The 27219-nt window shown below is 29.7% G+C and overlaps 1 protein-coding gene across 1 annotated transcript in view; it reads right to left on the bottom strand.

Annotated features, from left to right (window-relative positions):
• Positions 1 to 20958, bottom strand: part of LOC121113573 (uncharacterized) — a 69108-nt gene extending 48150 nt beyond the window's left edge. The window contains exon 1 of the mRNA XM_040707378.2: positions 20685 to 20958. The gene's annotated coding sequence lies outside the window, so the exon portion shown is untranslated. The remainder of the gene's footprint in view (positions 1 to 20684) is intronic.
• Positions 20959 to 27219: the final 6261 nt, after the last annotated feature.

Below are 27219 nucleotides of genomic sequence, written 5' to 3'. Positions count from 1 at the left end.
AACTACTTTCTTTTAATAAATGAAAAGGATCTGACATACCACAGCTTGTGAAATAAATTATAAAGCTCCCATTGATATTTCAAAAAAGGTGGTAAAGTATTGTACACACGGTTGGGAGATAAAATAGTTGTAGTTTTTATAATATATCTAGTTTTTGAGCAATTTATCATGTAGTAAAAAAGAAAGTGGAATCCGAATTTAATTTATACAACACACAAAAAGACGTCTACACAAAGTACATAACAGAGTAGAAATAGAATTATGTTAGAAATGTTTATGTAGATGGAAAAAGCATATATTTATGTATGTATATAAATACCTTGAAGCAAATTGAGAATTACGATGAATATTGAATAAGTTTCATAAAAAATATGTAAGGATAATTTTGGTTTGGAATTTGGGCATAGATAAATTTTAAAAATTATGAATATCATGTCATATCGGTTGTATAAAACTACTAACCGATTCAGAAACCCGAATTTAATCAAAAAATATCCTCTTCATGAGTCAAATGTTGTTCTAACTTTTTTTATTCTGGTAGTTTTTTACATAGAGTTTACCTCTATTTTAGCTCAACATCACCTCTTTTAGCATTTGTGAAAGCCTCAAACCTGAGCCTATTGGCGGAAGTTGACCATATGACCAATTTCATGTCCATCTTGGCCCAAATCTCATTGACATAGAAATCAAGGACCTTAGTGTTGGTGTGGCGTTTGCCACAGGCCTTGCTCTCCACATGAATCTAAAAAGAATTTATTTAATTTCTTATATATTTTTATAAGTCTACTTTTGGTGTTATCACACTGGGAACTCAAAATGGGGCAAACATATTCGTAAGGAATTTAGCAAATAGACTTATAAAATAAACAAATAAGTTTCTATAATATTTTTTGTGCCTTCGCGGTTATCAAAAGCCTGTTTTTGACTGAAATAAAAACTATCTTTTTATCTCTGCCTCTTCCCTCGTCTCTTCTCCTTTTGTATCTTTATACATCCACCTCTCTGTATTTTTTCTTCAACCTTCAGTCTTTGTATATATTCCCCTCTATTCACCCCTACAACGCGGACACCTTCTGCTGCTATATATATAATAAACCTATTCATATAATTATAAGTTGTCAATAATGATCAAAGTAGCAATACTCTGGGCGGCTACATTGCCTTGTCCCAAAAAACCATATACTTCTTTATAAAGGAAAAAAGTAATTTTATTATATTGAAGAACCATATTGTTGTTGAGAAAGCTGGCCTTGACCCATGGGATCAACTTGAAACTTAACTGGAGGTCCGTGAGATGTGATTTCATGAACTTCCTTTGTGCATCCATACAGACCTCTTTGATTGCAAATGATGATTTTTTCATTGGACAACCAACTCCAGGCTTTGTGTGTAGCAGTTCTTCAGCTTCCAGACATTTTTCGCCGTTGTCCACGGGTTTCCTTTAACACGATTCACTAGCTCCATGGTTAAGCAATAACAAAACAAAGGTTCTTAGCTATTATTTCACATCGATCATTATAAAATCCGTATAATGCAACCTCTAGAGATTAGCATTTATAGTGATGGGAAAGTCGGAAAACATATATTTAATCAATAAAGCAATAATTATACAATTTAAAGAATGTTTGAGAGGAGAGCACCTTAGCTGTCAAGACTGTTTGTTATGTAAGCAATTACGTGGGAGTGTGCTCATGAAAAACAAAGTGTAACACACAGGATTTGTTGAAGCATTTTCCAAGAGTTATTTTCTTAATTATTCGAAACTTAATTATTGAATCAAAATTTGTGTCTTGTCTACTAACACTGGTATTGTTTATACTTTATATGACAAAAAATAAAAACTTCTAGAAATATCAGAATTAGAATATATATAACAAAAAAAAATCCCTGTTTATTATCAATATTGTATATAAATTCTAGGTCTTCCAATTTTCTAAAAGACTACTTATATTCCTATATATGTATATATGGTTTGGAGATAACACATCCTTGAATAATAAATTATTGGTTCTATATATATATGTCATAATATTTATTAGATCTCAATAATATATACAATAGACATCTACTTATAGGAACTGTAATACTAAGAATACTACTGAATAAATAAAAACATCATTGGAGACACGAAAAATTTATGATTTTTTATTATATTTTATGACATAATAAATTTAATAATGTAATTTTTAATACATATTTTAATAAGCGAATCAAAGGAAGTTTATATTTGAATTTATTCTCAAAATTTAAAAGTTTTCTATAGATATATTTTTATTGACTAAATATTCACAGTGCTATCATACTTACAAAAAATGTAGAAATGCATTTGTGCCTTGTAGATTTGAAATTAAATTTTTAGAAATTGTTCAAAAGCTTACCATTTTAAAAAACAAAATTAGCTTTTTTTTCATTCATAATCTCGACTGAGAAAAGGAAAAAGAAAAATTTCAAAAAAATGTATAATGCTTTTTGTATTTTTCTTATTGCCAACTGTGAGTTATACTAATTATTTAGATATAATCATAGAAAAAGAATATTACTTTATTTATGAATATCATTTACAATATTCCTTGAATTGAAGTCCATGATTTACTAATAATATTAAAATCAAACTACTATGTAATACCCTTTTCAATTTTTTGATACTCTGTGTCAGCTGTTCGAAATCATACAATAGTCAATGCCTAAAAATGAATGAAAACTTATGAATAGAAAATTCCTTTTAGTGTTCTTGTATAAATCAAAAAGCAAGGTGGGGTTATCATATTTCTGTTAATGTATCCAACTATTTTAATCTACGTACAGTATGTTACTTATAAATAAAAAAATTATTATTTTAATATACAGCTACATGATAGAATGATATAATTAAAGTAGAGAAAATTGAATATAATCTTAATTATTTCCCCCACAAATGTGTATCACAAGAGGTTTGAAAGATTACAAAAGTCAATAAAATTTCATCTTTTTTTTTTGCTCTAGGATTGAAATAGTGTTTTACTGATTGATCGAGAACAGACAAGTGACTTTTATAACTTAATTTTATGTGTTTGTACCCTACAGGTTTTTTTTTTTTTTGATAAATATATTTTTCCAACATCTACCTATATGATTTAAGGTTATTTTTGCCTTGAAAAATCTCCATAACAAAATTGAAGCAATATATATAGTTTGTAAGTACAAGTTTCCATATTCAAAAAGTATTTAAACTATTTCTCTACTTCTGTCTTTCAAGTACAAAAAAATGACAAAAAATTGACCTTTCTTTAAAAATCTTTTTAACTTCTCACTTTTTATCACTATAACACCAATCATACTTTGACTTAAAGAAAAAATATTCAATTTCATATATATTCAAGTACCTTCAAAAATTAATATTTTAAAAGTTATTTAATGCTTTTTTTTTGTTAGAATAATATTTTTGTATATTTCTATAACAATCCAGATTTCTTTATATTATATAAAATGTTGTTCTTTTTATGTTTCTCAAGGTATAAGCAATCAAGAACACACAATTTCAATTCAAGTTGACAACTATTATCTGTCTTCTACTCAACAATACAGAGATTAAGAGAGCTTTCTTTTAAGTTGTGCTGGTAAAAGATAATTCATAGAAATGAAGCTGTTGGAAGCAGTCTTAGTAGACTGGGAAATAGTTATATAAGTTGATTACTCCATAATTTATTTGTAATTATAATAGTTCAATATACTTTCATGTTATGATAATAAAATAAATATTAAATCTGTTGGGGGTTTCTTCACGCTTTTACTATATGAACATTTTTTTGAGTTTTTTTTTTTTTTTTTGCTCTTACATGCAGACACATCAAGAGTTTTTCTGTTTTTGAAATATTATTATATGATTAAATCCAATATGTTTGGGGGGATACTTCTTTAAAATATGAACTTTGACTCTAGAAATACTACCCGTAATTATAAAGGGTAGACCTGTAACTTGATTCTTGTTTGAATTTGAGACTGTACTGAGAATTGATTATAACCATTTCTGATTTTTTTTAACTTTCAAATACAGCAATTTCGAAAGTAATTCGTAATATATCTTGTTATTATCACTAGGAAGCTCATGAAATCATGATGTATTTGAAGAAGATACTCCAGGTTCTATGATATCCTCAAATTATGAATTTGATTGTAAAAATAATACCTATAACAATTATATTTTATGTATCACTCCTTTATTAGTAGAATATCACCATAAAAGAATGCATATACAATGCATCCAGAAATAAGTAACAGTATCAAGCAACAAGGGGCAATGGAGTTGCTGGATAATCATCAAAAATAATATCACGTTAAGATACACAATTAAAATATTTTATTTGATCAGTTTTACATAAAACTGGATATTCACAGCTTCTTCTAAAAGTTTAAAGCGCTTCAAGTACTTTTTTTGAAGTACAGTCTATTTCATAGCAGAAAAATGAGCCTAACTTTATTCCTAGATACTAGCAAATATTCAACATATAAACATTAAGTTACTGACACTCCTGGTATTATCCTAATCATGCTTCCAGGTCGAACAAAGATCTTGTGATCAATATTGTTATAGAATAGTGGTCTTAAAGACACTTTTTTGTCCGTTGGGGGCGTTGATAATAATTGCTTTGTTTTTTTTTTACATATTTGTATAGAAAAAACTAAGTTTAGAAATTAGAAAAGCGGAAGTGGTTGTTGCGTGAAATCTTTCTTCTATTTGACTTAATATTTAATAGGTCGTCGTGGTGTCAACTTTTTCCTTTAGCTGTTATTACTATTGCTAATCTTTGGTGTATTTTTTTGTATATGCATAATAAAATAATTATATTTGAAATTAAATATAAATATAATATTTTCTCTGCGATAATTTCATTTTCAATGTAGAAAGTTATCCTCTTTCCTCTTTGTAGCAGTAATCTATCTCCCCCCTTAAAAAAAAGAATATTACAGTCAGCCGATATTAACAAGGGTTTTAAATTAGTAATAACATATGTCCTCTTCTCCCCCTCTCTTTTTTCTTTACAAAAATGGCATCCTTATCTATAAGTAACTTTACTTAGGGTCTCCATGAACTCACCCTTTCAACTGAACTAAAAATGTGAACTTTTCAAAGGGCAGAAACACTTCCATATGTTATGAAGAAAAATGATAAAGCGGCGTCATTTTTGGCATCCTAGAATTCGACATCCTACACGTGATATAAAATATGAGTATGACAAAGAATATATTTAAGCTAAAAGTCCTGTATTGCCAGATTGTTTTAAAGTTTGACTTCTAAGTAGCTTCAGACTTACCATACGTGCGACTAAACTTGATATATGGTCAAAGTCATGCTAGTTTTTTAGCTCATAAATAGGGATACGACTGTAATTCAGTTGAATGTATTATATCATATATAAATATAAACTTAGTGAAAGTCAATTCAGTGTTACAAATCAACATACAATTTCAATCTTTTCCTTTTAGTTTCTAGAATAGTGTCTATATAGCATACCTACAGAACTTTAAACGGATTGAAGTAAAATAAAAATAATAGTAAAAAACTATAATTTTCTTTAACACTAATTCACATGAGGTAATATTCCCTGGGGAATTAATAAATTGTTTTAAAAATGTAAAATACATACCAAGTGGTCCGTTAATATCTGAACACTTTAAAATTCAAAAAGATATGATTTATAAATTAACAATAGAATTCCAACAAAATTAATACACTAAATAGATGTGTGCCTGAGCTCTCTTAATCCTTAATGTAACCCCCCTTAGTAGCAATGATGGCTTCCAGACTAAGTTTCAAATAATGATATATAATCCACCAAAAAATAACCAGTATATTACATAATATTTAACCCTTTTTTTCGGGATCCCGCTCCAAGAAAATCTCCCAGGAAATTTAGAAAACTCTAATAAATAAAAATACATTTAAGTAATTCGATAAAAAAAATTCAAGGAAACATATTCAACTATAATTTAGTATGTAATATTTATGACAGTAGAAAAGCTTAGAAATAAAGTTTTTCAAATAAATGTAATTCTATCCAACCCCGAGGGTTCTGAATCATTTTAGATAGAAAAACTAGCATTTTGATGAATATTTGATTAGCAATATATCGTAATCCAAAAAATTTAATGCAATTATAATACAATATTATAAAGCTATCAGATAGCTTAACCAGTAACTGATTTATATATTTTTTTTTTTTTACTTTTGTTATGAAAAGTGAACATGACCTAAGCTTTCTATTTTATATTTTTCAAGATATATGGTATTTGAACTAAAAAGAAAATTAACAATTGTTTCAAAATTTCTAATTTTGTTGAATTATCATCGAAATACATGGTTTCATATTTTTATTATATTATAAAAATATTTGTGAAATTGAAATATCATTATTCATCTTTCCATTTTTTACTAATGATTTTTATAAGTTTTTATATGCTTTTAATTACAAATGGTACAAGTTGACACTAAAAAATCAGATGAAACGTTTTATTATTAACTTATAGCACTTGTAATAATATAATTCAATAACTGAATATTAGATGGTTGATATATTTATGATAATTATGTATTTTTTGACTTTATTAATGAATATTACTCGTTTATAAGTATTTTCAGGAATATTATAAAGATTAAATGCTAATAGTTATATTGTTCCTAAATATATAATAACGGTGTTATTTTGATACATTAAAAGAAAATGATAACAACACTTAACATTTGGTATTTAAAATATAATTAAACAAGGGGAAGGATACGTCAAAATGGAAATATGTATGTCCTATTACAAATACAAGTTACAACTTATACTGAAATCACAAAACAAAGACAATATACAACTTGTATAGTTGAAATCGGGACACTTATAAAGAGAAAATAAGAAAAAAACATAAAAGAAATTGATGTATGTATTGACACCCCTCGAATAAAAAAAATGTAACAATGAATTGAAAAATAGTCTCACAATGGGACAACAAAATAGAGATTGTTGCTCTATTTACAAGGTCAAGAAAACCATAAATTATTATCAGTCATTCAATTCTGGCCGATACCAATGTGGTCACTATACTCGCCAGGTGCCAACCCACTCGACTTTTCCTTTGTCTATATGTGGAGGCCAGGGCCTTCCAGACAAGACCATCGAATTTTGAAGCACTGAAGGCTTCCATTGATAAGCATTGTAGCTCCTTGAGACCCAAATACATATTACCACCTGTGGGAGCTTGTAGCGGCACATCAAGTCCATTATTGAATTCAATGGAGACTATGATGACGATTAGAAAGGGCAACCCATTATCCAACATCTGTGCAACGTTAACTTTATAAAGCTTCCCTAGTTCCCGAAAATATAACTTGCTACAATTTCAAGCTCAAATATATAGTTTTCAATGACGTACTCAGGATGAATATATTTATTATAACTTATGTAACCTTCTTTTCAGAGAACATTGATATTGACAAAATTTATTTTAACATTTTACTTATTTATAAAGTTTTGAAAAGCATTTTTTCAACTGATTAGCATTTTGATATTAAGAGAAAAAGTTATTTGTTTCTGCAAGTTTTTTCATTGTTATTATATATGTACAAATTTTTTTCAAATAATATATGTTGAAACGGTATTGTCTTTTTTATATGTATTATTTTTTATTTGTGAATGGCTGAAATACTTTATTGTAGTTTTTGCTCCTAGTTAATAATTTATATACTTGTATAAAATGCCACTGTCCTATTACTGATATAGGATGAAACAAATAGTAAGTAGTTACTACATTTATTGTTAGTATGATATATCAGAAAAAGGCATTAAATATACAAAAAATTATTTTAAAAATAATGACAAAAATAAGTTTATAAAACATTAATATTTAATTCGTTAAATTTCCTATTTGATATTTAGATATATATTGGACTGGTTCTTTCTTCTTTTTTTCTTTTTTTCAAATGTCAAATAAACATAGTCCAAACAGGTTCCTTTTGATACAAAACAAAAAATATATAAAGTTTAAACCATATAGAGTTGACAATTTTATACACAATATAAATTTTAGAATAATAAACAATTTTTTAAAAGTTTTTCCCTGAAATGAGTATTTCTTCTACATAAGAAATATGTTCTATTTTGACTTAGCTTGACCATTTTTAGGTAACTTTTTCTTGATAAATTAGGTCTAATACAAAGTAATTCATTATTTTTAATAGATGATGCTTATGAATTAGAAATGTTTATCTCCTAGGTAATAATAAAAATATGTTGAAATAACGTTTGGACCGACAATTTCTATTATTTTATATGCATTTTCAACAATTAGCCATCCAGAGCTTGTTGCATATTTGACTTCAAAATTAGCAGAACAGAATCCGACCATTCTGTTTATGTAATGACTTTTGTATGAATAGGTTCTATGGATACATTGCGCTGCATTTGTTTTAAGAAACTTAAAATAGACTGTCTGTCTGGATTGCAATTATGTGTTGTTTTTTATCTGCTTGGAGAAACATTTTATATAGTAACATTATGCTTTCAAGCAACTAATCTCAATAACTTTTTTACTAACTTTTTTAAGGTGCTCTTTTTTTCATATGTAAAGTTAAAATTTAATTCTTTGCCTTAAAAAAAGCGATCAATTCTGTCATTAATATCAAAAATAAAGAATTTATTACACTTGGAAAGAAAGTAAAAACTTTTAGTCATTTTTTGTATTTACAATACGTTTTCTTCAATTCAGAAAATATAAATCTATATTTTTTGAATTTGAAAGCATATATCTACAAGCTAGGTTTTAAATTCTTTTTTTTTTTTCTTAGATCCTTTGAGGCGAAATATAATGCGAAACCATGCGTAAATACTGTGCAAAAATATTTTTTCAAAAAACATGAATTTGGCCACTTTTGAGTAAAACAACTATCTAAAATAAACAAATGGAGTTCAAAAGAATAGTTTCTCCCAAGTGCATTGTCTATTGAGCTACGTTGCCCCATACTAAATTAATGTTTGGTAGTTTATGTGTAATTTGCAGCACATATAACAAATTTCTTAAAATAATTTATTGATATGTTACAGACCTCATATATATTATAAATATTGACTAATATTTCATCAACTATTGGCAAATATTACGTACATACAAGGTAATATTTTCCAATAAGTCCTTCTAAAGTGTATTTTTGAAAATGAACATTAAAAAAATCAAAGATCTTCAAACATTTGTCATAAAAATTCAAAATATAACTTCAAATAAGAATTATATTACGAATTTATAATTTTGCATCTTCACCTGGACTGCCTAGAATATTAAGAAGTTCATTAAAGCCCCATACAGCCAAGATTTGTTGTTCAAGATTGTTCTTGTTTTAACGCATCACATATCTTATTAGCAATATATAATCATTTGCTCAAATTTGTAGAGTTAAATGACTTAATTATGAATAAATGGAAATGAATATATTATAACAATTAACTAATTTACTTAACGGTTCAAAAAATTTCTACATAAAATGTTTACATTTCTAAGAAAAGTCGTCAAGTATGTATGTATATATACATGAATAAATTATTTTAATCTTTTGATGTAATATAAAGATAATTATTCATACCACAGGGATCCGATTTTTCTTTCTTTTATCGTTTCATAGTAGGGTAGAAATACAAAATTATATTCAAATGCTCCCTTTCCCTAAAAAGAGATTATTTATGTTGAAACCAAGCTGGTGTTGTCATGATACGAATATTTTTGTACCAGTTTGGGTGTAAAAATAGATATTTTGGTACTTTTGATACTTTTTTTTACTAAAAAAAGGAATTTAACATTAATTGACAAATGCATCTGCAAGATTTTTTGTTTGTGTTAGTTCAGATAATTGAGGAATTTTTATTGTAAACAATTTTCATCCTTAAATTTTTTATAAGGGACAGTTTTGTTTGCAAAAAAGGAAGATACTCAGAAATTTGAGGGGTAAAATTATCTAGGGGTCAATGTTTTTATGATGTAGTAGATCTGTAAATACTAGTTATATTAATAATTTATTATTGTTTTTTTCAACACGTAGGTACCCTGTAAACTCGGTATAAGGGATATGCCGATTCAAATTTTTAGTCAATTCAAGTTCCGATACCATAAAGGAATTTCATAAACAAATAACAAAATTGCTTACTTTTTGTAATGTTTAACTTTTTATTAATTATATATAGGAGGAGAATACATAAGTTAATCAATAATAATTAAATGTTAATAAATTTCTAAATTAATTACTCTCTGTGCTCAGGAGTTAATTAATTTCTGGTTCCGAATGACACAAAAAAGGAAGCAAATAGATACTTCATTTAAAAATATAGATGCAAAGAGTGTAACATTGAGAAAATTTGCAGTTTTTGTCAGAAGTAACAATCATCGGTCTAGGAATGCAATACTCAAAACTTAGGACATCTGAATACTACCGAAAATGTTCGAGAAAAATTTGAAGGAATCGATGATGATATCACAGAATAACAAATAATTGACTACATCAGGTCTTATACAAAGAATTTTAAGTCTCTTGCGCCTTTGGTTTGCCTTTTTAATTGTATAAAATATTCTGTGAGGAACTGGTGTCTATACTAAAAGCAGTATATGGGGAAGCTTTTAATAAAAGGTATGATCTAAATTTTATGGGCAAAAGCATTGTTACTCTTATACCGAAAAAGGGAAGAATTCCTGCAAAATAGGCAACTACAGGCCTTTTACATTATTAAATACGTCATACAAAATGCTGGTTTGAATATTAAACGATAGAATTATAAAATTCCACCCTCTTTTATCAGTGTGGATCAAAGGCTGCATCCCCTGATCAATTCAGGATGCGATCGACCAAATCCCAAACAGTAGAGAGGACTACGTAACTTTACTCATCGACTTTCAGAGTTCATTTGACATAATTTCTTATATATATATCCCAATAAAATTAATAGTTGAGAGAAGACACTTAGGGTACAGGGGCTCCAAACAGGACGTCAATGACTATAAGCCATATACCGTCATGTAGAACCCTCTTCCAACGCAAAAAAATATGGTTTTGCTATAGGATGGTGATTTCAAGCCTCTTATTTTCTCCAGAAGAAGCTAGACATAGTTGTTCTCTTTGTAAGGAAGGAAAAGAAAGGAGCGGGTGCCTCTTTTCAACTTTTTGAGGATCCTGAGAATGTATACAATCCTTGGGAAAAAAATTAAAGAGGAATACATGTGCCCATACAGGACTAAATCATCGCTATCTCAATTCAACATAATGGGGATTTTAAAATTGACCTTTTAATAACACGTGTTTTGAACATAGTGTATGCTATCCGATGTAAAGAAAGAGGATTCCTATAGGCTTCGAAACTTTTAATCAACTGAGAATAACTTTATTGAGGAGGTTTGAGGACAAAGGGTCAAGGAAAATGCATTGTTATTAATGTGTTTCTTTTTCTTTTCTTTTAATAACACCCACGACATAATATATACATAGATATGAAATAATATTTATTTTAATCTATGGGAAAATCGAATCTTTTAAATAAATCAACGTTCAATGCACATCTTATATTTGTTATTATATCTAATGTAGTTTCTATTTTTATCAACTAATTTTAATGTTTTTTGTTGTCTGTAATACTTATTATACTTTTTGTTACATTTTTTTATTAATTTATACCATTGATATTGGATTACAATAAATGACGATTATAATCAATAAGAATAATAATTTTGGGATGGCTCATATTTGAGAATTTATTAGATATTGAAAATCAGTCTCCTCACACCTCGGCCTCTGATTTAATTCCAACTACCTCACTGTTATAAAATAAATATAATTCCAACACAGATTATTTTCTAGTATCTTACTGGTTTGGCTCACATGAGATCAAACAGTCTTGAACGTCTACCGTTCCTAACTGAGTTTTATATGCTTGCCTTAGGAATTAAAATACGTATAAACGAGTACTGGAGTCTGGACTCGTATCTTTTTAAGGCCCCGGGGACGGATAATGATGCCTCGAACTTGACTTAGAAAAAATAGACTCGACTTCTGTTTTGATATAAACAATATTATGCAACAAACATAAAAGATAAAGTGAAAAAAGGTACTGAATCGTTTCAAATTCAACCGTTCAACCTAACTCTTACCATTGAGGACTTTTTGAATTACTCATGATACAGTTCAAATGTATGGAATACTAAAAATGTGGTTATTTCTAAATTGTTACTATCGAGCACATTTCCTGTACAAACCAGCAAATTTGTATTATGTCTTTTTGTACTTTTCCTTCTTCTTTTCTTTTTTTGAATCTGTCTGAAGGACCTTATTTTGTGCATTTTTGCAAAAACACTCATATCAACTCACTCAAACGACTGTAACATAACAACTGCGCGTCCAAAATCACTTAAACTTTGGTGAGTAACATTCAACAGATGCTAAAGAGATGTGAAGAGCTTTTATTTATTTAATATTGCTGCTATCTTAAAGCTGCTATAAAAAAGCGTAGGTAATTTGCTTTATAGGTACATATAGGCGCCAACTCTATTTATTTACTCATTTCTAATATGAAAATTTTGAGAAGTTAATAATTTTTTTTTACAATGTTCCAATGAGTAATGTTGTACAGCACATAATTAGCTGTCGATTACTAAGAAAAACATTACCGTAATTGCCACCATAAGCACACAGTACGAGAAAAGAATTGTGATTGCAGCGCTCCTCCCCACGGGATTGTCCTAGAAGGTCATTTGGTAGTAAAGTGGGCCTCAAGGAAGACGATTTACAATGTGTCCATACGGATGACGGTCAGGGAGGACTTCAAACACTCTTCAGGTGCAGTTAGGAAACACTCCGTGTCCCTCAAGCGTCTTAAGTCTGCCTTCAAGAAAAAAATAGAATTAATCAATTGCTAACATGGCCAGTAAGATGAAAAAGTTCCCATCAATAATATCCAAGGTTCTAAAAAAAGGACAGGGGAAAGTCTCTGCGGCGTATTCCACGGCCTTTGTTGATAGAACAGCATTGCCCAGATGACAAGACCTTTACTTTTCACCTTGTCTTCAAGAGGAAGAATGATTGAGTGATGACATTAAGGGATGTAGCAGAGAATCACTGATATGTCTCCAACACGAAAAAATCTGCTTCAGTGATTATGTTAGGCCTGGTTGCATCCAACGGGAAAACCATTAATCCCGTGTGGTTACCTTTAAGAGACAAGCTGAAGGTTGATTAGTGCATCAGCACTCTGACCACCAAAGTGACCCTATGGATCAACTCTATGGTTGACAATTATCTCTTGGTGTTCCAACAAGAAGGAGCACCTGCCCACGGCACAAAGAAAACCCAAAAGTGGCTCTAGACCAAATTGCACTTCTGAGAAAGGGAATTCGGGCCACTGCAGAGTCCAGACCTCAACTTCTTGGATTGTTCTATAAAGGTGCACTTGTAGTCTAACTTCTGCAGGAGACGCCACAACAGCAACTATGCCCAGAAGACCTCCATCAGAAAGGCGTAGGCTTCCATGTGCACCAAATAAATAAAGATGGTCTGCAGCAGATTCCACCATCGCCTGGAACTCCCCAACAATTCTAAAGATAGATACATTGACTAAAATGTGTTCTTTGGTTTTCAATTCATGGTTAATAAACTTGCTTACTAATTCACTCAGGATCCAGTCATGGACTTGAATACTTTGTTTGTTAAAACAAGTAAATAATAACGGTTGGCTAGGTATTTGAAAAGCTAGAGGAAATACAATTCAATATAGAAGAACGAAGATCTATCGCGATTACGATTTTGATAAACAAGAAAGACTAAGTATCCAAGAATATGGTATCTGCACTCACAGATGTACCCATGATAGTATTACGGAGGCTGATAAAGCCCTTTCAAGGTATAACTGATCCTCAAGCATCAATAAGGAGCCAATGGCATACTTTGGAAGGAAATATGACCACTTCATAATTCAGATCTTAATCCTATGAACCATTTCGTCAGGGGTATCCTAAATTTCAAGGCCACCAAAGTATCTCTGGAGCACTCTATCCATAAAGATATAAGCAAAATGAACAGAAGTCTTGTTTAGAACACCAGAATCAGGATTGAGAATGTTATTGAGGCTGAAGGAAATTATTTATGTAGAGTAAATGCAGGACATCTTGTTTTTTTATTAAAATAAAAACCTTTAAAAATAAAAACTTTTTTGTATTTTTTCGTGTCAGTTTCATCGCTGGATTATGTATACTAGGTATGCACCTATGAAATGAGACTTTCGGCTATTGGTCCCTAGGTGTTGTCAGTTAGACATTATAACCAGTCCAAAAATGTAAATGCTTATTTCGACATTTGTCAACAATATTTAATCCATTGTTTGTATAGTTTCATTCAAGAACACACTTTTTTCGCTCGTAAGATGGTCTAATTTTGTGCCTACAAACTACGATGTGCAGACATCATTGATTTTTTCAAACCAATTGAAGAAAACCCCTTTTCAAGCCCATCAAATGTTTGTGGAAGCTTACGTTAGACATGCTCTAAGAGGAGCACAGTGCTGCAGGTGGTTTGAAAAAGACCAATGTGGTGATTTTGATGAAGATGAAAGAAACGAAGGCAATGTTGTGTGTATTCTGTGAACAGCGTGGTGTCATATGGTATGACCTTCTACAACCCGGTCAAACTGTTAATGGGATCGATACCAAAATCGTCTAAAATATGAAGCCGGGTAACACAAGATAATTTTCCTTGATCACAATGCACTATCTATAGGTACCTGTCAGCTTTTTTAATCGTACAACTTGGAACCTCTTGCTCATGCAGCTTACTCACCTGACCTGGTTCCTTTCGATTATCACTTGTTTGCATCGATGGGCCACGTACTCAATGATTTACGGTTTGATTATCACGCTGAAGCCAAAAAATGGATCGATGGTTGGTTTGCAGCCAAAGACTAACAACTTTTTTTTTTTTGGAAAGGCATCCATAAATTGCCTAAAAGATAGGGAAAATGTTTGGCTAGCAAGGGTGCATACTTTAAAAATTAAATTTGTAACCATTTTTTCACAATTAACGTTCAATTTTTGTTTAAACAGTCTCATACCTGGTATATATACTTCTTAACTTAGAAATTTATTGAATATAAATTACTCTTGTAATTGTTACTCCTTGATTCAGGAACAATTGTATACCCTATTTGAAACTATTAAAGCTACATGAAAAACGTATTTATATATAAAGAAACAATATTTTATTTAATAGAGTCATGTTGTAGTTACGTATGTCATAAAAAAATGAAAATGCACAAAACTGCCATTAAGAAAAGGTGATCTCATATATGATATAAGAGTATATTCTAATAAGCCAATAGCGGAGATTTATCATTTCGTATTTTTATAGTTACCATTTAAAATAATATATTTGACTCTTATTATTGATAAAATAACATAAATACACGTACGTATACAGAAAAACTAAGAATTACAAATTATTAAAAAACATTATGTATTTTTTTCAATATGCATAAAAATTATCTCTATAATTGTTTGATTAATTTTATTTTTTGAATCCAGTATTTGATTTTTATTACGGTACATAAAATCTTCCTTATAATATATCGAGAAAAAACTATAATCAAATATGAAATAATTTTAATTAAGTCTTTTTGATTTGTATCACATATGATATAATAATTATAAATAACCAATTAAAATATAACTATCCACATAATTTTTATTATTTTTTGATAGTTTATTTATGTTTACACTCCACAGCAAACATGAATTCATGTGGCTCGTCCTTTGTTGTGTGCTGTAGGAGGGAAATTATAGTTTTACCCCCCAAGAGTCTGGTATAAGATTTTAGAAACTGTCCCAGCCCTTCACCATTTTTACCAGTTTTCCGGGGTTATTCAATTATTCAATAGTTTGATAGATCCAGCTTTTAATTTCTTAAAAATATTATTAAATCTAATTTTATGAATTTATATATCAAAGTCGGTATTTATAAACTGTTTTAACAATGCCTACGGGAACCGTTTAACATTTGACAGCTATCATTCAAATTCAATTTATGGAAAAACAAGTAAATTGTATATAATCTCTTAATATATTCTAAATATTGTAAACTTATGTTAATATGTTGTGTGAAATTTTGACACATCTGTAAGTAATTAGGCAAAAAGTAATAAGTCTTACAGCTGTCCTTGATTACTTCAACATATATACTTCAAGTCTTCAATTTAATTAATTATTTTTGTATTAGTAAAAGTAATGTATATGTATAATATACTATTAAGCATATTTGTATTGCCTTTTGGTTGTTGGAATCGTTGTAAAAGAGTGAATTTGATTGGTCAAAAGAGATTATATGAAAAAAGAAATAAAAAAACGTGGGTATCCTTGCATCTTATAAACCACTTCTCCTCAGTATTTTATTAATCATCAACAATGCAACATCCTCTTACTTCTCTCTCAGATGTATCATGCCGATGAAAACGTGCCTTTTTTCATAGTTATCTAACAACGGAGGTACTGATGTGTGGAATTATGATTTGGAGAATAAAAATATGTCTTGCCGTTTCTGGCGTATATCGTGCTCATCTTGTTATTTAGGGTAAGTAATGTGCCACTCCAAAACCTCCCAACACATCAAAAACTTAACAGAATTTAAGAAACACAGGGTTAAAGGAGACGAATAAGAATTATACGATAATGTATTGAATTTGGACAAAGCAGAGTTATTTTGGTTCGTGTAAAGTCCTCATTTATCTAAGGTTATTGAAAAATATACTGGAAAAACCACTCCTGGGCAATGGGTTGTTAAAAACTTGGTTGAGGAAATAAGTCAAGGGAGTTCTGAATAGAATAAAAGAAAATGTGAAAGAAAATAATATTTTCTTTGCAGTAGATGAGACAAGATATCATCAAGTGAGGTCCATGACAACAATTTTGATTGGCTCTTTGGACGGACATTTCTGAGGGAGACCTTACCTTATTGACTTGAATGATATTGAGATTGCAAACACAAAAAATGTAAAGAACATCGTCATAAGTTCAGTTTATAAATTATTGGGAGAATATTTTTGTCCCGTGTAGACTTATTGTTTAAATCATTGATATTGTCTGAAAGAAGTAGGAGACCTTCGAACAACTTTCCCGGAATTGATTTGCATACGTCTGTTGTCCATGGATTATATTGGGTTGTAGATATGGTCCAACAAAAGTGTTCTCTAACAAACAGACTTATTTCCAATGTAAAGAAGATGTTTTTGAATTCTGAAAGAAGAAAGCGAGTATTTACTGCTTCAATACAAAATTCATCTTCTTCCATCACCAATTATAACAAGATAGACAACTTGATTAAAAGCAGTGAGGTACTACTACCCTAACTTTGATGTCTTCAAAGAATTTTTAAACAGCCTTCATGAAGATTTAGTATTAATTATAGGAGTTCAAGAATTAGTTAATAATGATTCCATACGAGAACAAATCATATTTATATAGGAATATTTTCGTCAAATACCTTTGGCAATAACTGCACTTGAGGAAAGATGGCCTCTTCTTACCAGCCTGACCATTGTAGAAAATCTGACTCAAGATTTGAAGGAAGGGGCCTTCAAGACCAAGCTAAAAGAAGTGCTTCAAAAGAACCCTGAATACACAAAACTAAAGGAACTTTCAACAAGTGAAAACATTGTATACAAAAATACTCCAATTTTTAATTGTGATGCCCAGAGAGTCTTTAGTATGATCAATATAATCAATAATGAAAGGATATATATTGACTCCACTTGACTTTGTATTTGCATAATACTGCATGATACTTAATCCTTTAGACTATTTTGATTATTCTTTGCCGTTTCTACTGTACTCCATTAAAATATCCTTCACACATTTTATTTGCAAAATCAAATAATCTTAACTTTGCTGCCCCATACTTTTGGAATACGGTAAATTTGATCTCTTTGTTAGACCTCATCCTTTATTATTCTTTCCATTAGAAGTTAAACTTGTATCTCAGATTTAACGATGCTTAAATATTCTATTTAAGCACTACTGACTGCGCGATGGAAGGATGGGTCTTATGTTCTCTAATTATATTAAGTCATACGAGTATAAAGGAAATTGGGAGTGATGCTTGAAGTGATTAAGACGAATCATAGTTCATATTTGCAGTATAGCACGAGTTCAAACTTATAAATTGAATTAATATTTGTGATAAAGACTATTCAGTAGTGATTTGTGCATTATAGGCATTAAGAACACAAAGGGACTTCTATCTAGGAAAAAGTTTACTTAAAGCAGGAGTTGACTTTATGAGGATTGAATACAAGAGTTTCAATGAAGGATTTTTGGGTGGAGAATATATTTTTCGTATAATATATGTATTTTGTCTTACATAATTTTATAGAATATAATATACATTTATATATATTTATACATAAATTGTATAAATATATACAACAAGTCCCAATAGGATGATCTCTATTTAAGGGGCTTACAATCTACATTGCGTCATTGTATAATATGATATTCAATGTCTTCCTTGGGAAGTATAAGTATTTTGACCAAATTTGACTATTTCTCCCTTAAACTTAGATTGCCGTGACAGATTTGTCTTTATCTAAATGGTTTTATGTCGCCATTTAAGGAATAAATATCTTCAGCCTCATGGAAAAATGATTATAGTTAGTATTTAATTTACTTACATGCTATTTACAATTTGTAATATCCACCTAGTTTAGTTATATTCGTAACCTAATTTTTATGTTATGACAATTGATAATATTTATATCAAACAATAAATTATAACTAACATTAAGACATTTTCTTGATAATATTACTTTGATTGAAAATTACCAAGTTAAAGCTATATTTTAGTAAAGGAAAGTTTCTATGGGTAGTAAATTTTTAGATGAGTTGTAATTTAAAATATATATATATTAGGATATTTGATACACATGTTAAATATTCCCCATCGGCAATCAAGTATGATTTATGAATAAAGATTTGTGTATGTCCGAAAGCAAACAGATGAACCAGGTGGCCAAAATGAAGCATGATAGAGAATAGAACTCCAGGAAAGCAGTAAGTGGAAGGCATAATTTGAAGAGTGATCGGGAGTTCCTGTTGAAATTGGATTAAAAGATCAAGAAGGACCCCTCCAAATCGATGAATCGCCTCACCAACGACTACTTCGGGATTGTTAGGACCATCAGGAGCGCTGTCAAGGGCGACTTAGATTATCTTTATACACCAGACACCACGTCACCTTCTACAGAGCCTCCAGATTATACATTTTACTGCCTAACCATGTATATCTTATTAATAAATTTAAAAAAATAGCTTCCATTGCATTTTTAGGTATTTAAAAGATGTAATTTAAATGAAATTATACACAAAATGTATTTTATTTCAATTAATCAGTCAAATGAATAAATATTGTATTCGCACTCATTATTGATTAACCTGCTTAATAATGTAAATTACATTGCATATGGGTCTAATCAATTTGAAAATTAAAAGAATAGAACTTACGTATATTCTTTGTATTCAACACAAAATACTTGTATTCAAGTATAGGTATTTATATACCTATTTATGCACACACATAAACACTAAGTATATATTTAATTGTATAACAGATAGTATTGTATGTTTTTTATACTTTTTTTTATTTTGTATTATAGTACATATGTAATTTTGCAGAAAATAAACCGAAATAATATCTTTTATAAACTTTTTTTTTAAACAACATGCCACCCTTTTATATAAAAAACTACATACAAAGCCTAAAAGTACATATTATGTATAATAATTAGAGTGTACAAAATATGACCTGTTGGATTATAAAAACACAAGAAACCGAAAATTTAAGTTTTGAGGAATGTTTGGTAGGAGAGGAGCTTGAAAGGGCAGAAAGAAATACAAATCAAATCTTTTATATAGCAAGGGCATAAAGGCTGGAATGACTCTAATATCGATTCTTAATTCTACTTTAAGTCCAACTAGGACTTACACTTATAATTCCCGAGCAAACACGCATTGTTAATTTTCGTCTGTTATGAGCACATGCTCTAGTGAATACTTTATACTTGAATATTTTATATTCAAGAATTAAAAAATAAAGATAATTCAGTATGATATACAAGTAGATCATAGACATGTGGCTTATCAACACAAAGCAAACTTGATATATTAATAATTATCTAACTAAACATTTAATTTATCTTAATACTATTATAGTATAATTTTTGCACGTCAACATCGAAGTTAACTATCATGAATATGGATTTCATTTGTATTTTTCTAACCATTACCGTGTATTAATATTTCACAAATTATTTTTATTAATCCCTTGAAAGCTGTACAAATTGCATTTGAAGGAGTACAAACTCATAATTAAAATGAAATAACTTGATACATGTTATTTAAAAGGCCATATTGAGACTAAATTAAGAATCATAATTCAATTAAAAGTTCTAGGTTATAGTTAAAATTATAAAGTATCTTCAATCCTTCAAAAAATTACAATACAAAGCTTGTCACGGACCAAAATATATCTATGAATTATTGAGCTGCATTTATAAATTATATAAAAGGTAAATAATACCTTTTCTCTTGTCTTTATTTTTTGAAGATATTTTTTGCGTTAAATCCCAACACATTTTATTAATTTTTTGAATAATATATCTTACCTTCTTTCAATGTTCTTCTACTCTCATGCAATTTCCTTCAAAAGCTGTCCTACTGCATCCTTGTATCACTGATAAATAGGAATATTATTAAATCTTAATATATATGTTGTATATAGATGATAAATACAATTTTTTTTAAAGAGGTATAAATATTGAAAGACAGAGAGAGAAAATGGTCCTTTGAAGGCAAGGAACACACAAATTCTACCAGTAAGAAAAGGGACGTAACGAAATATTAAGGATAAACATTGTGCATAGACGCGCCCACTACCACGACGGTTCTTTTCTTCCTCATCATTTCGGCGATGGTTAAGAAACGCGTCTTCTTTTGCTTCTTTCTTCCTTTTTGAGCCTTTCACAAATTTACATCAGTATTATTATTAGTACAATGAGAATGAAAGCATCTTTGTAATTTGTGGGAAAAGAAGAAAAAGTATTATGAAAGAGGGAGATTCGAATGTTTAGGTGGAAACAAAGGATTTTTTTAATATTATATTTGATGATAACATTTCATATGAATTTACAAAATAAGTAAAGTTGTTTTTTCTCCTATTAGCAATATTAGTGCTAGGTTTCGGTCAGGAAATCAAAGACTGGTCTGTAACTCTTGCTATTTAACTAAATATGCTCAACTTTGGTCAACCCCGGTATTGTAGCATTGATGTATAGAAAATAAATCTTGTTCCGGTCCCATTTTTTTCGCTCAATGAAAATTAAGGTTCACGATTTGAAATGCGATATTTTTATCCAGATTGGCATAAAAAAATGAATTGGGGGAGACAGTAAAAAATCGGTGTAGGACCGAGTCTCAACATTTGTAAATCTACATCACTTAGTTGTCAGTCATCATTTCTACTATGAAATACAAACAAGGACTTACGATTATACCTCTGCAACAATTCCTCATGGTTACTCTCTGTCTTTTATGAGCACACAAGAATGTTCAATCAGATTTAAAATATAATTGAATATAGTAGGCAAGGAAGTTTACTACTTAGGAGTTAAATATTAATGACAACAACTGAAGAAAATAAAATTCATACTTCATTTTACTAATTCAAAAAAACACAAAAAAACCCGTGTGGGCTAACAAAGACCCCGTATTTTCATCCATAAACATTTTAAAGCCGAAACAAGAGATTCCAAAAAGGACCAATTTGAATCAATACCCCCATTTTTTACATTCACATTAAATACGATTCCAAAAATAGACAGTAAGACCGCCAACTTTTCCATAGTTCTATAAATATTGTCCCAAATAAAACAAATCTTTGTACACGGGGAGATGTTAACTCGAAAACGGGACAGTCTACTATACATGGAAAGTACAATATATGTATGTACGTTGATGACTTTCACTTTTAAAAAACAAATGGGTGAAAGCAAATATATCCAGGGATGCAAGCAAAAAAAAAAAAAAGATACGCTCTAAAAAAAAATCTTGTTTAATCTTACAAAATATAAAAATCTTTTTGAGTGTCTTATATGCATGTACATAAACAAATTATCTCTATTAAAAGAGTAATAAAGAGAACGAACACTCTTTACAAAACATCTATCTTCATCTTTTCGAATATATTTAGAAAGCATTTGTTGGGATTGAGTATAATTTTATGTAGAGAAAAAAAAGCAATTATTTAAACTCTTTTCTTCAGTAATCAAAGTTTAAAACGTGTTAAATAACAGTAATATGAATTACCTTAATGCAATGCTATAATATTATATGAATATCAATTGATTCATTCATTGTTATTCAGTATACGTAGTGATTACAAAATATACGTTTCAATTTCATTTAGAAATATTTTAGATCAATGAAGTGTTGTGTACTTTCTTTAAAGGGATTTATTGGAAAAGTTTCTTGATTTTTATTAATAACAAATTTGTTATAAGGTTATAACTACTTTATATTTTTTACACGTTGAGTTGATTCTCTCTTTTTGTTAAATTTTATACATAAGGTCAAAAGCCTTTGATGTTCCTGTTATATTTAAATAAATTATAAGATTTGAATGGTTTTTTATAGGAATTAATTTCAACGTTCGTATATTTGTAACCAGGTAATATAACTCCTTTTCTATCTTTAACATATTAGTTTGCCTGTTATGTGCTTGGGTGTAGTTCCAGCACACTACTCAATGCTGCCTTGGTGACATTTTATTTTTTGGTCGGCTTACAAGTCGGTACTCTTAGAAGAAGAAGAAAGAACAATTTTAAAAAAAAAAAAAAAAGGGAGGAGGAAGAAGATGAGGGAGGATATGAAAGATATACAGAGAGAGAGAGAGGAAGACTTGAAAAGGGATTTTCTCGAGAATTCACTGACTTTTTCGGAAATTATCAGTGTTCATCCTTCCACTTTGTGAAAGGATGAACACTTATTTAGTATGATTGGACGAACTAAGGGGCACTTTTTCCGTAACATGAATGTAGAAGCTATTGAAACAAAAAACTGTAACATGAATGTAGAAGTTATTGAAACAAAAACTGTAACATGAATGTAGAAGCTATTGAAACAAAAAAAAAGGCTGCCGGAAGTGCCATTCAAAAACAATGGATTTCATTTTATTCCCAAGATGACGATCTAAGTCAGAGGTTGATAACAATGTGCCCGCATTCCATATTGTCCAGCAAGTAACTTTTGACCTTTGGATGGGGGGAAAAGAGTAAAAGTCCCTGCTGGATCAGATACTGGGTTGAAATTAAAACAAGGTGGTGGAATTCCATGGTTGTAAATATCTTCGAAAAGTATTATGTAAATGTTCAATGTTTGATTTTATCCTCATATATACTGATATATATCTTATGTTCTTGCCTCTTATATTTCTTTGAACTTATAGGAACACTTTGACAAACCAATCAATACGTGAAAATATCAATTTGGGTAAGGGAGGCCCAAAGTTTAGAACCCTTTTTTTACATTTTATACTAAGATAAGAACTGTTGAGCTTTAATGATCGATAAATAAACGTATAAAAGTATATTTATATCTTAACACTAGAATCTACCTAAGGAGCTGCCCGAAAAACCACGATTTGATCTTATTTCTAAGTTTTTGGTATTTGTATGTTTTCATCTTCTTCAAAATAAGTGCATTGTTTATATACTCAATACTCATAGGTACTACTTTGAAATTTGATCTCTTCCATGGGCATTTATATCAATGTAGAAAGCCAAACTTTGGCTTCTTATTATTTTCTTTGATCTTTGAAGGTAGGTATGATCAATGCTATTAACTTGAATTTAATCAAAGTAATACCATTTATAATGAATACACATATGCGTTACAAAACATATACCAATATCACATTTCTACTCTTAAATTTGTGTTACTTATGTCATCTTGCTAAATCTTCTGTTACATTCTTAGAATCTTTGGAACCCTTAGTTTTTGATAAAAGTGTATATTTTCCTATAAATATATTTTTTTGTTCTCCCTTCAAAGGAAATATTATTTTTTTAAAGTTACTTTTTCTTAAATATTATAGAAATTATTTTTATTTTTTCCTCTTTTTGGTTCTTTCAAATAAAAGTTATGCGGAAAAAAAAGTGAGTATTTTATCATAATACCTCAGATGATGCATTTAAAAAAAAAGTAAAAAAGGAAATCATACTAATACACTGAAAGAATGCACTGGTCACCAAATATCCTAACAAATTTTGATCCTTTTTTCAGCTAAAAATTATTCATGGTTTCATCAAACTATGTTTTTCTTCTATAAATGATAAAGTTAAATACTATGAAGTTTAGTTCTTTTAAACATTCTAATTTTATCTGACTTAATCCCATTCCCCTGCAAACCGATTTTTAAAAAAAGACCACTAATAGAGATTAAGTTTGGTACGAATACTAAAGTCGTCTTTTAATCAGGCACAAAAACGTTGTAAACTTATGAGCAATTTTAGTGGTAAAATAGATAACACACTTTTGGATAAATTGGTGGGATGCACTACTCGATTCGTTCAGAAATTCAGAAAACGTGTCAAGCAGTATTGTGAAGAACCACTGACCATGATTTTCTGGAACCAGCCAAAATCATCCGAAGTCCTGCTTTGTATAGGAAATAAAAAAAAACATATTAGAAGAATCCCTGCCAATCGATTAATATAATCGCTGACAAAATCGACTTAGCGTACTCTTCAACTGTCCATCATCTTACCAATGATACATGTTACTAGGGACAGCTTCTAACCCCGTCAAACAGGGAGAAAAGGGGCACTCGAACCAAGGCTTTGATTAACTAAAAGAGAAACCTCTCATGAAAGATATTGTATTGTTCTGTTTTAATCTTCTCTCATAATTTTTTTTTATGTAAAACCCTGAAACTTTACCCACAATACAATAGATGGTTGACAAAAAGTTCTTATAAACGTTCCTAGGATCATGAACACCAAGTATACACAACAATTTTTGTCTGTTGCCTTTGTCAGCAGTGAGGGTCACGTTATGCCACTCTTCATCTTCAAAAAGAGCCTACAAATTGATATCAAGGTCTACATCAGGGTTGTTTTCTCCTGAATCTACCTCATCAACGATTAACTTTGGAATAATGATCATTTATTGAGCATTTATTTCAAGAGGTTTCATATGAAACAAAGTCAAAATTATAAAAGTAATCCCTGCAATTGAGTGTTCAAAAATTTAAAACCACTCTCCACTTACTCTTCAAGAATAGACGGATTCTGCAAAGGCTCAAAAGAAATTATGAAGTGTTATGAGCTATCATTGGAATGGGAGATGCAGGTGAAGGAATGCTTATATCCAATAGAAGTTAGAACCAGTAATATGAGTATTGTTGCTGACACTGCTATCTACAAATCTTTTGTAGGCAAAGTAGCATTATGACACCATAATTCTATATTTCCCGAGAAAATTAAAGTCCAAAGACCAATTGTGCCATTTAGATTGAGCTTAGCTACGATTTCAGTATCATTGCTTATCGGAGCTTTTAGTAGTAAACTTCTGACTCTGGCAGAAAACAGGTTTACTTATCGTAAATTATCCGGTACCTTGAAAGTTGGAATCAAATTGCATAAAGACAAATGTGGAGAATGCCCTTTTTGCTGCTTAAGGAAGACTACCAATCATATGTTGTGGGAATATCCTCTTTTAAATATACTATATAGAAATGTTCTTTCGGTTTGGACAACTATTTAGGGTTCAAGCTCCAGAGTGATGACTTTTGAACCTTTTTTAGCTGGACAAATAGTCAAAAAGTTAATGCTGTCCATACAATAGCACATCATATTTTTTTTAACCAAGGGACAAGGATAGAGACAGTCACTGGAGGGGTTTTAAACATTGTAAAACTGCTCACAAATGTTATAAAATCTTTATAATATCTAGTATTTTTTTTATTGTTGTCATCATGACATAAGGGATAATTTATCTGTTTATTATTCCATTTGTATGCTTTATTTTGTTTGTTTCTCTGTACTTTTGTATAAATTCTGAAAATATATGAATGCCACGTAAAGGCCAAGAAAAAAAACTATTACCAATATTGATGGAAGGCATTTTAGTAATTTGAACTGAATTGGAATTACTGATGTTGTAATTAAATACGACATTATTAGACGAAAAAATTGCAAATTGTACTATCTGTTTATAAATTTTTTATCAATACCAATATCATTATGTGTTAGCTATAAAAATAACTAATAATATCAAATAACTTTATTATAAATGTTTGAAAAAAAATTGGTTTTTTTATATGTTTTGAAGTCATAAAAGTAGTTGTAGTATTTTATATATTATTTACAAATGCAACTTGAATTAAAAAGCTAGGAAATTATATAAAAAGTTTAACTAAAGAGTATCACTTCATAAAATTTGTTTAGTTTTGAGCTAACATTTTATCCCTTTCACTAACAACATTCAAAAATTGGATTTATCTTAAAATTAGATAACTATAGATTATTATTTTTTTTGAAAGGTAATATAATAAAATATCATAAATTCCCCCTAACAATAGCTTACATAATGTCATGCGATAAGAACGCTCTTAAGTAAAACTCTATAAATTTATATAGTATCTATATCCCTAACAAAGCATTAATACAACGGACATTTGATATATGACCATGTGTTCATTTTGTATTAAAAAATTATGTACTAAGAATGAACCAGTCATTGCCTTCATCTAGATCTCAATAGATCCTGCTCATATAAGAGGTTAGGTAACTAATAACATTCGTTTTTCCTTTGATTGACTTGTCGAAAGGGAGCCGGATACAAGAATATATCATCGAATGGCTCCAAGCAGGAAACAAAGCAAAAGCCATCGCAAAACTCACCAGCTCCACCAAAAACATAGTTTGGAGGGTTGTTCAGAAGCTGAAGACCTACGGCAAGATTACCAAGAAAGTCCAGGAGATGTCTTATGCAAAAAACAAAAACTTTTAACTTCAATACAGAGCTGAAGAAATCCATCAAGTGTCCCCAGACCTGAACCTATTGAACTTTTATGTCTAACGGAAGATGAAGAGACACGCCTTTGTCCTTTAACACGACAACGTTAAGTTCCTCAATGCGATC

This window comes from Lepeophtheirus salmonis, chromosome 2 (assembly GCF_016086655.4).
Source record: "Lepeophtheirus salmonis chromosome 2, UVic_Lsal_1.4, whole genome shotgun sequence".
NCBI classification, from domain to species: domain Eukaryota; kingdom Metazoa; phylum Arthropoda; class Copepoda; order Siphonostomatoida; family Caligidae; genus Lepeophtheirus; species Lepeophtheirus salmonis.
This window is presented reverse-complemented; position numbering and strand designations above follow the sequence as displayed.